General features: G+C 31.4%; 1 pseudogene; it reads left to right on the top strand.

Moving 5' to 3' along the window:
- Window positions 1-1,052: 1,052 nt before the first annotated feature.
- Window positions 1,053-9,347, top strand: LOC108829668 (probable glucan endo-1,3-beta-glucosidase BG3; annotated as a pseudogene).
- Window positions 9,348-10,257: the final 910 nt, after the last annotated feature.

Below are 10,257 nucleotides of genomic sequence, written 5' to 3'. Positions count from 1 at the left end.
GTCTGGTCTTCAAGTATGGTTGCTTCTGGCTCGGGTTTTATCGTGGATGCAGCGCTTAACGAGACAGGGAAGTGGGAACAAGGGAAGCTGTTACGTCTGAATGCAAAGGTTCGTGTAGCCAAAGGAGAAGTTAAGGATGCTATTGAGACTTACGCACAACTTCTTGCACTCCTTCGGGTTCAAATCATGAAGCTTTAGTTCTGTAAAGAAAAATCCAAAGGGATGTGATGTAGAGGGTTTAGAAGTCTTGAGCTTGGGACGTGGAATGATTTTGCTCATATATATATAAACCTCTCGCAATGGGATGACGCAGAGACATGAGCAAGATCATGACAATCGTGTTGATGAGTTATATATATAAACCTCGCGCAATTGCCTCTGTTTCTTCTCCGCATCGTCTCAGTTTCTTCTCAGTTTCTTCTCAGTATCTTCTCTGTTTTTTCACGTAAATATATAGTTTTGCGGTCAGTTGATGAGTTGCGAGGTTGGTTGGTCGAGGTCTCTCTTAGGTTTTGTTAATGATCAACTATATAAAATGAAGAGATAATGACTTCATACAATCTGTTTTTGTTATCAATTCATGCACGTTCCTTTGCCTTTTTAATTCATGCAAGAACGGTTTTGTTAATTGATGAGTTTGGTCTGTTAGAATAACATAATCTTCAAACACATTTTTTATTTAATAACATGGACATTATCGTGACGACCGTCTATGTTTGAATAACATAATCTTCAGATGGTATATCAGAACGATATAAAGGAACTCCATGGTATACAGATGAAGAAGAAGAAGAAGATCGAGAACAATTGTTTACGTTATGAACTTTGTATATATCTAACCCTTTTATTAATCTTCGACCTTGGTATTTTTGGTATTTTTGGCGTTTTGTGTGGGATTTATTTGAGGACCTTTTTATTAATTAAAATTAACAATTTTTTTAAGTAGAGATAACAATATTTATTTTCTTGCTTAACAAGTTTCAAATATCTACGAAAAGAAGAAAATTTCATAAAAAAATAACTAATATAAGCTCGCTCTTCTTGATCGGAAGATGGCTACCGCTACGGAGATAGCGAAGAGGATACATGTTAAAGCGAAGATGAGGCATATCACCGGGACGTCGTTGTTGTTGTTGTCTCTCTTTGAGAGGAGTAACAGATGAAGTCTTGATTCGGGTGGGTTGTGTTGAACCCGCAGACTCTGTTCTTGACCCGACAGTCTCTGCATTTAGCGAAGTACGGGTCTCGAGACATTGTAGCATTTGTTTTCACAAACAATAACAGTTTGACACAAGCGATAACACATTCTATACAAACTATAAGAGTTCTTACTACAGTCTCCCATTGTCAAGTATGCTTTACGAGTCATTCTCATGTAGTACACGTAAATTTTAAAGCGAATGAAATACTACAATTTTATTACACATGAATTTTAATAATATGGTTAAGATTTTTAAACCGATATCAATGAATTCTACCCATCCCGAATTAGACCGGCTAGCATTAACGTTTGGACAATATTTATATTTTATGAGTGATTAGCAAGGTAAATTGATGATACTAAATGTCATATATTTCACATTTTTTGTTATGGAAATTTATATATCTAAGAGTGATTGGCAAGGTAAAAATATTTTTCATTTAATACGATATTATACCAAGATACCACATTTATTGAATTAGGTTTAGTAAACCTATATAAGACTCACTGCTCCACATAATTTTATTTATTCACTACACCCGAAACCTTAACAAGTTTATCTCATTCTCCTATAATGGTTGCGGTAACTTATGTGTCTGATTTGAAACTATTCAAGTCAATGTGGAAGATTATGGTTAAGATCCTTTATTTGTGGAAGCAATATTCTGCTGGTAGTGGTCTAACTATTGAAATGGTTTTTATCGACTCCAATGTAGGCATCTTTACTCTTCACCTGAATACATTTTATAAATTTCGTTTTCTTTATTTAAACATGTCTAAGTTTCGAGTTTTTTTTTATTTCGTAGGTTGTGAAGATGTTTTACGCAGACCAAATTGAAAAATAAATGTTAAAACATAATGCTTGATTGTTAAAATTCATTGGCCTTATGTTTAATACATTGTAAGAATTAAACTCAGCAGGTTCAATGTGTAGATATATTAATGTTATTGTTTATGTATATATTTTTATACAACGATTTATGTATATAATTTAATTGTCATTATTTAAAAAAATATTTTGTAATGACTAAGTATATTTTATATTTAATTAATTTTAATTTAAAAATTAAAACTTTCATTTGTTATATGAACAAACATTTCTTTCAATATTAGTTAACGCTATATGTATATAGCGATGAAACACTTTAAAAAAAATTTACATACACACAAATATGCACATTAAAGTTAGTACTTATATAACAAAATGTGAGGTGAAGATTCTAAATCAGGCGTAATATAGAATATTATTATTTTAAAATCTTCATTTCACCATTAACCAAATTGTAATGAAATGAATTGTTTTATAGGCATCTTAGTTTTCTTCAACAGTTATATAAATTTGATTTTATTATGATTTTTTCATAATTTATAATATGAAACGATTGGTTTATATTAGAATTGTCTAAAATTCAAAGAACATGAAATCAAACAAATACAAATAGTCTTTAGTTTATCACTAAAACCCCAAAAATCTCAACCATTTTAACCGAATAAACAAAAATAAATATGAATTTAGAATGTATCTATATCATAGGATCTTAAAACCCGAAAACAACCCAAAACTAAACTGATATCCAAAATAAATATACCTAACGTCTTAATATCTTAAAAATAATCTCATCCCGTGCAAGGCACGGGTTATCAGAGATTCTCGGATGAATATACGTTCACATTAAACTAGACACTCATTTCTTAAAAAAATGTTACCATCGGTTGCTTACATAATTGGTTTGATTTGCACAGCTCTAACTCTAACTACATAATGCATCATCAATTATCTTAAACAAAAAGTAAATATAATTTTGAAATCTACATATAGAAAGACATATATGAATAATACTAATGGGTTTCATTCCATTCTTGGCAGTAAGTTGTATATATTTTTCCTTATAGAGAGAGTTTGTGAATATATTTATTTTTCTCGAAAGGATTTTTATAAAAATAAAAAATATATATAGAAGAAACAGGAAATAAATAAATAGTTCAGAATTTCAGGTGTGAGCTCTTTTCTTTAAACTAAGAGATAACGCACAAACAAGGCAACAAGCCTTTCTTCTTTCTTCAACAATAAAAACATGGCTTACACCACCAGACCAGACCCTGCAAAAAAAAAGAGAAGAAAACGTGACCTTCCCATCCATGTAGAGAGAGAGAGAGAGAGAGAGAGAGAGAGAGAGAGAGAGAGAGAGAGAGAGAGAGAGAGAGAGAGAGAGATTTAGTGTTTAGGATTTATCCAAGGGTTTAGGGTATATCCAAGAATTTAGGGTTTAGTGTTTGGATTTTTACCCAAGGGTTTAAGCTTTGTCGAAAGGTTTAGGGTATAGTGTTTAGTGTTTATGATTTATTTTTTTCTGACGGTTTTAAAATTGTTAAAAAAATTTCATCTTTTGGCAGCTACTAATATTTTCATTTATTTTAAAAACTTCACAAATTATTATTATTTTATTTATTATATTTAAAAAAAAAATGTACATTAATTTGCAAACTATGATTAGTTGGTAATTCACCCAAGAAAAATTCATAATAAAATATTAAACTAGAAAACATTCCCATATAAATCAAAATTGTGGTAGCTAAAAGATAATCAATGAATTAAAAGAATGTTTACATTTTTATATTTAGAAAAAAGGTTTAGGATGAAGGGGATACCAAGAGAGAGAGAGAGAGAGAGAGAGAGAGAGAGATTTGATGTTTAGAGTATACCCAAGGGTTTACAGTTTAGTGTGTAAGATTTACCCAAGGATTTAGGGTATATCCAAGAATTTAGGGTTAGTGTTTGGATTTTTACCCAAAGGTTTAAGTTTTATCCAAGGGTTTAGGGTATAGTGTTTAGTGTTTATGATTTACTCTTTTGTGACTGTTTTTAAATTGTTAAAAAAATTCATCTTTTGGCAGCTACTAATATTTTTCATTTATTTTAAAAACTTAACATAAATTATTATTATTTTATTTATTATATTTTAAATAATTGTACATTAATTGGCAAACTATGATTAGTTGGTAATTCACCCAAAAAAATCATGATAAAATATTAAACTAGGAAACATTCCCATATAGATCAAAATTGTGTTAGTTAAAAGATAATCGATGAATTAAAAGAATGTTTACATTTTTATATTTTTCAAAAAAAAAGGTTTACGATGAGGGAGATACCAAGAGAGAGAGAGAGAGAGAGAGAGAGAGAGAGAGAGAGAGAGAGAGAGAGAGAGAGTGTTTAGGGTATATCCAAGAATTTAGGGTTTAGTGTTTGGATTTTTACCCATGGGTTTAAACTTTGTCCATGGGTTTAGGGTATAGTGTTTGTGTTTATGATTTAATTTTTTTGATGGTTTTTAAATTGTTAAAAAAATTTCATCTTTTTGCAGCTAATAATATTTTTCTTGTATTTTAAAAACTTAACACAAATTATTATTATTTTATTTATTATATTTAAAAAAAATTGTACATTAATTGGCAAACTATGATTAGTTGGTAATTCACCCAAGAAAAATTCATGATAAAATATTAAACTAGGAATCATTTCCATATAAATAAAAATTGTGGTAGTTAAAAGATAATCGATGAATTAAAAGAATGTTTACATTTTTATATTTTTCAAAAAAAAGGGTTTACGATGACGGGGATACCGAGAGAGAGAGAGAGAGAGAGAGAGAGAGAGAGAGAGAGAGAGAGAGAGAGAGAGAGAGAGAGAGAGAGAAGAGAGAGAGAGAGAGAAGAGAGAGAGAGAGAGAGAGAGAGAGAGAGAGAGAGAGAGTGTTTAGGGTATACCCAAGAGTTTACAATTTAGTATTTAGGATTTACCCAAGGGTTTAGGGTATATCCAAGAATTTAGGGTTAGGGTTTGAATTTTTACCCAAGGGTTTAAGTTTTGTCCAAGGGTTTAGGGTATAGTGTTTAATGTTTATGATTTACTCTTTTGTGACAGTTTTAAAAATTGTTAAAAAAAATTCATCTTTTGGCAGCTACTAATATTTTTCATTTATTTTAAAAACTTAACACAAATTACTATTATTTTATTTATTATATTTAAAAAAACTGTACATTAATTGGCAAACTATGATTAGTTGGTAATTCACCCAAAAAATTCATGATAAAATATTAAACTAGGAAACATTCCCATATAAAACAAAATTGTGGTAGTTAAAAGATAATCGATGAATTAAAAGAATGTTTAGATTTTTATTTTTTCTCAAAAAAAAAGGTTTTACGATGAGAGAGAAGAGAGAGAGAGAGAGAGAGATTTAGTGTTTAGTATATCCAAGAATTTAGGGTTAGTGTTTGGATTTTTTACCCATGGGATTAAAACTTTGTCCATGGTTTAGGGTATAATGTTTAGTGTTTGATTTAATTTTTTGTGATGGTTTAAAATTGTTAAAAAATTTCATCTTTTACCGCTAATAATATTTTTCTTTTATTTAAAAACTAAACACAAATTATTATTATTTTATTTATTATATTTAAAAAATTGTACATTAATTGGCAAACTATGATAGTTGGTAATTCACCCGAAAAATTCATGATAAAATATTAAACTAGGAATCATTTCCATATAAATAAAAATTGTGGTAGTTAAAAGATAATCGATGAATTAAAAGAATGTTTACATTTTATATTTTTCAAAAAAAAAAGGTTTACGATGAAGGGATACCGAGAGAGAGAGAGAGAGAGAGAGAGAGAGAGAGAGAGAGAGAGAGAGAGAGAGAGAGAGAGAGAGAGAGAGAGAGAGAAGAGAGAGTTTAGGGTATACCAAGAGTTTACAATTTAGTGTTTAGGATTTACCCAAGGGTTTAGAGTATATCCAAGATTTAGGGTTTAGGGTTTGGATTTTTACCCAAGGGTTTAAGTTTTGTCCAAGGGTTTAGGGTATAGTGTTTAATGTTTATGATTTACTCTTTTGTGACGGTTTTAAAATTGTTAAAAAAATTCATCTTTTGGCAGCTACTAATATTTTTCATTTATTTTAAAAACTTAACACAAATTACTATTATTTTATTTATTTATATTTTAAAAAACTGTACATTAATTGGCAAACTATGATTAGTTGGTAATTCACCCAAAAAATTCATGATAAAATATTAAAACTATGAAACATTCCCATAAAAACAAAATTGTGGTAGTTAAAAGATAATCGATGAATTAAAAGAATGTTTACATTTTTATTTTTCTCAAAAAAAGGTTTACGATGAGGGGGACACGAGAGAGAGAGAGAGAGAGAGAGAGAGAGAGAGAGCGATAATAATTTAAACCTCAAAGTATATTGAATTAAGTAATGTCTAAAATGCTTATAGTTTTGAACCACAAAGACCGAATGGAGAACAAATTTAGTTTTAGTAATACATAAAACATATGAGTCGTATTTGAATAATACATATTTATATTAATAACACATAAAACATCTGAAGAACAAATTTAGTTTTAATAATACATCAAACATTTGATTAGACATTAGTAATATTTATATATAAAACATAAGAATCGTATTAGTGCCCGTGTAGGGGCATTAATACGATTCGTATGTTTAAAATAAAAATATGTTAAAAATTTAATCTTATTTTTTAAATACTCATCAATACTGATAAAATCTGAAAGAGAGAGAGAGAGAGAGAGAGAGAGAGAGAGAGAGAGAGAGAGAGAGAGAGAGAGAGAGAGAGAGAGAGCCATAGAGAGAGAGAGAGAGAGCCATAGAGAGAAAGCCATAGAGAGATAAACAAAATGAGTTCGAGAGTAAGATGCAAAGAAAGAAATATAGAACAAGTTTGATTACACAAAAATTTACATACATAATAATTTGATTATATATTAATAATATTTATACATAAAACCTATGCAAAGAGTGTGATTACACAAATATTTACGTACATATAATTTGATTAGATATTAATAATATTTATCTTACTCGAATTAGATATTATACACAAAATCAGTTCTTCTTACATGGTTCAAAGAATACAGCCAAGTTCTGTGGAATCCTTACATGTTTGAAGTCAATGACCTACGAGGAAGGTATGTTATTATACAAAAATCATGCATATGAAAATCAAATTGTATAATAATAATTATATCTTTATATGCAAGTTCTTGCAAATGAATCAGAGTAAGATAAATCACACCGGTGATATGTATAAACTATTGAGACTATGGAAAAAGAGGTTTATGGACAAGCTTTTCAATCCTCAACAGTTAAGGATTTGTATAGACATCGAGCCATTCTCACTCCCGCAAATGATGAAGTGGATAAAATAAATGATTACATGCTTTCGCAGTTGGCAGGTAACATGTTTTGTGTTTACTCTTATGTTCCAGTAAATTTTTACATGTCACTCAAGTAAAGGATTTATATATGTTTCTATCTCAGTGACGTCTATACCGTAAAATCAGCACCACCGAGATTAAACACAAAAAAACACACAAAACCCAAATTCCAAACTATATTTATATACTTTCTAATATTTTCGAAAAATTGCTGATCTAACCATCTCATCCCGCGCAAGGCGCGGGTTACTACCTAGTGTATATGTTATTTTGGTTCCATGACAAAATCTTATTCACCAAAAGAAAACTATACAAAAGGAATAAAGTTTTATTTATCAAAACGCAAAAAGAATATTTGAAAAATCAAATTTAAAAGACCAAAAAAAATTTTGCCCTGGGGTCCAAAATAATTTGGTCAGTCATGGCTACATGTATAGAAAGCTCACACTTTCAGACTACTGAATGATATGACTGGATGACTTTGTTTAATTTCATTTCATTGACCAGTCACCCATTTTCTCTTTGTTTTGGAATAAAACAAAGGGATCGGTATCTTAAAATCATCATCTTTTGGTTGTTTTTTCTTGAAGATGTCTCATCATCGATCGAGTTGCTTAGCCTCCACACCACTGTTTCTGCTTATTCTCAGCTTCGTACTGGCTTCCTTCTTCTACAAGGCAGGTTCAGTTCTCTTTCTTAACCTATTGATGATATCATATTGAATAATCTATTTAGTTTAGAGTTTTCAGAATTTGATTAAATGCATTTTTGTTGTTTATTGCGGATCTTAACCTGGAAATGAAGCTGGGCAAATCGGAGTGTGCTACGGGAAAATTGGAAACAACCTGCCACGTCCCGCAGATGTGGTTGCGTTTTACCGGCAGCGTAACATCCAGCTGATGCGTCTTTACGATCCCGACCATGAGGTTCTCGAGCTTATAATCGATGTTCCCAACTCTGATATCCAGCGTATCGCCTCCAACCAAGCTGAAGCGGACACATGGGTCCGTAACAACGTCCGCAACTACACAAAGGGGGTCAATTCCGCTACATATCGGTAGGAAACAAGGTGATACCCTCGGATCCAGGGGCGAAGCCAAATGATAGAGAAGGGGTGCACAGGCACCCATAATTTTTCTAAAGAATAGTGTAAATGTTAAGTAAATTATATGTGCACCCATTAGAAGTTATACCCATAAGAATTTAGATTAAGCCTAAATGAAAAACAAAATAAATTCCAAAAAAAAAACATGGAGTGAGCTGTTTCAGACCTCGGGATCAAGGTGTCCACAGCTACAGACACCAGAAGCCTTACAGGGTTTCCGCCCTCGAGAGGATCTTTCACACTGGTATTTCGGATTTTTATCGCGCGGGTGATAGATTTCTTGGTGAGGAAGAAATCTTTTCTGCTCGTGAATATCAACACTTACTTCATCTACTTTAAGAACATGGAAGCCGTCAGTTTGGTGTACGCTCTGTTAGCTGAAAAAAACACTGTAGTCAATGACGGGTTAAACAAATACCGAAACCTCTTCGTCGCACTCCTGGACACTGTCTACGTGGCATTGGAGGAGTTAAGTGGCGGAACAGTGAAGATCATGGTGTCGGAGAGCGGTTGGCCAACAGCGGGAGGAACGGCTGCCAGTGTGTATAATGCAAGAACTTATGTGAACAATTTGATACAAGCTGCGAAGACTGGAACTCCAAGGAGGCCAGAGAGAGCTACCGAGACTTATCTATTGTTGGATTTTTATGTCAAGTTGGTGAATAATTGTTCTGATCGATTTTTCATGATCAAGCCTTGATGATAATAGGAGATGATTTTTTTTTTTCTGTTTTGCTTTTAAGTTTGGTTCTATTTCTTTTACGTCTTCAAACGTTGAGCTAAAAATTCGACCTGACTACATGTGGAACAAAGAAATCAATTCTTGATCTAAACCAACAAAGTGAATCCTCGTCTGGTAGAAATCACTACACCATCATTTTACCCAAATAAAAAAAAATCACTACACCATCACAATGAGGTCATCCCTTTTTTATTTGCCAATCCATTATATTTTTCGTAATTTATAAAAGTACCAAATGTCAAATTCATCCATTATAGACTGAACACACATCATTGATGATAAGTATCAAATGTCAAATTCACCCATTATAAAGTACTATATATATGCGTTTATGCAATGATACGTTCCAATACAAATGGTGTTGATTCACTCATTGGCTTCAATCCCCGGTTCAGTCTCTCTTTAAATTAGATGCAAAAAAATGCTATAAAATCTGGATGTATTGATGTTTTTGAGATTCACTCGTTTAAGGGTTAAAACTATCTTTGTAAATGAACCAAAATGATGATGCTATTTTGGATATAAATAAGTGTCTGTGTGATTTGTGAAGACAGAGAGATAAAACAGAGGAACCGTTTTAAAGTTTCTTCATGTTGCAAAAGATTTTATTTGTACCAACCAGCAAAAAAATGCCGAAGCAGGAAGCAGAAGGCGCAAGCTAGTGGTTTTCAATTACAAACCGCATGCAGAATCCAACATGCAGTAAATAATCATATAGGGAAATTTGCTTCAATAACCATGAAAAACACAAACCTACTATCTAACCAAAAACACTATCTCTCTCCTTAGTTTTCTTCCTATCTCTCTCTAACCTCTTACTAAAAAACTAAATACTCTTTTTTTTTGGTTATTGGACAAATAAACCCTTAAATCTAGTGTTGTAGAGATTTGAATTCTAAACAATTTTACTCATAAAACTTCAAAACTTCAAAACTCTTGCATATAACCTCTAGATTC

The sequence above is a fragment of the Raphanus sativus genome, chromosome 4 (genome assembly GCF_000801105.2).
Source record: "Raphanus sativus cultivar WK10039 chromosome 4, ASM80110v3, whole genome shotgun sequence".
In the NCBI taxonomy this organism is placed as follows: Eukaryota; Viridiplantae; Streptophyta; class Magnoliopsida; order Brassicales; family Brassicaceae; genus Raphanus; species Raphanus sativus.
This window is presented reverse-complemented; position numbering and strand designations above follow the sequence as displayed.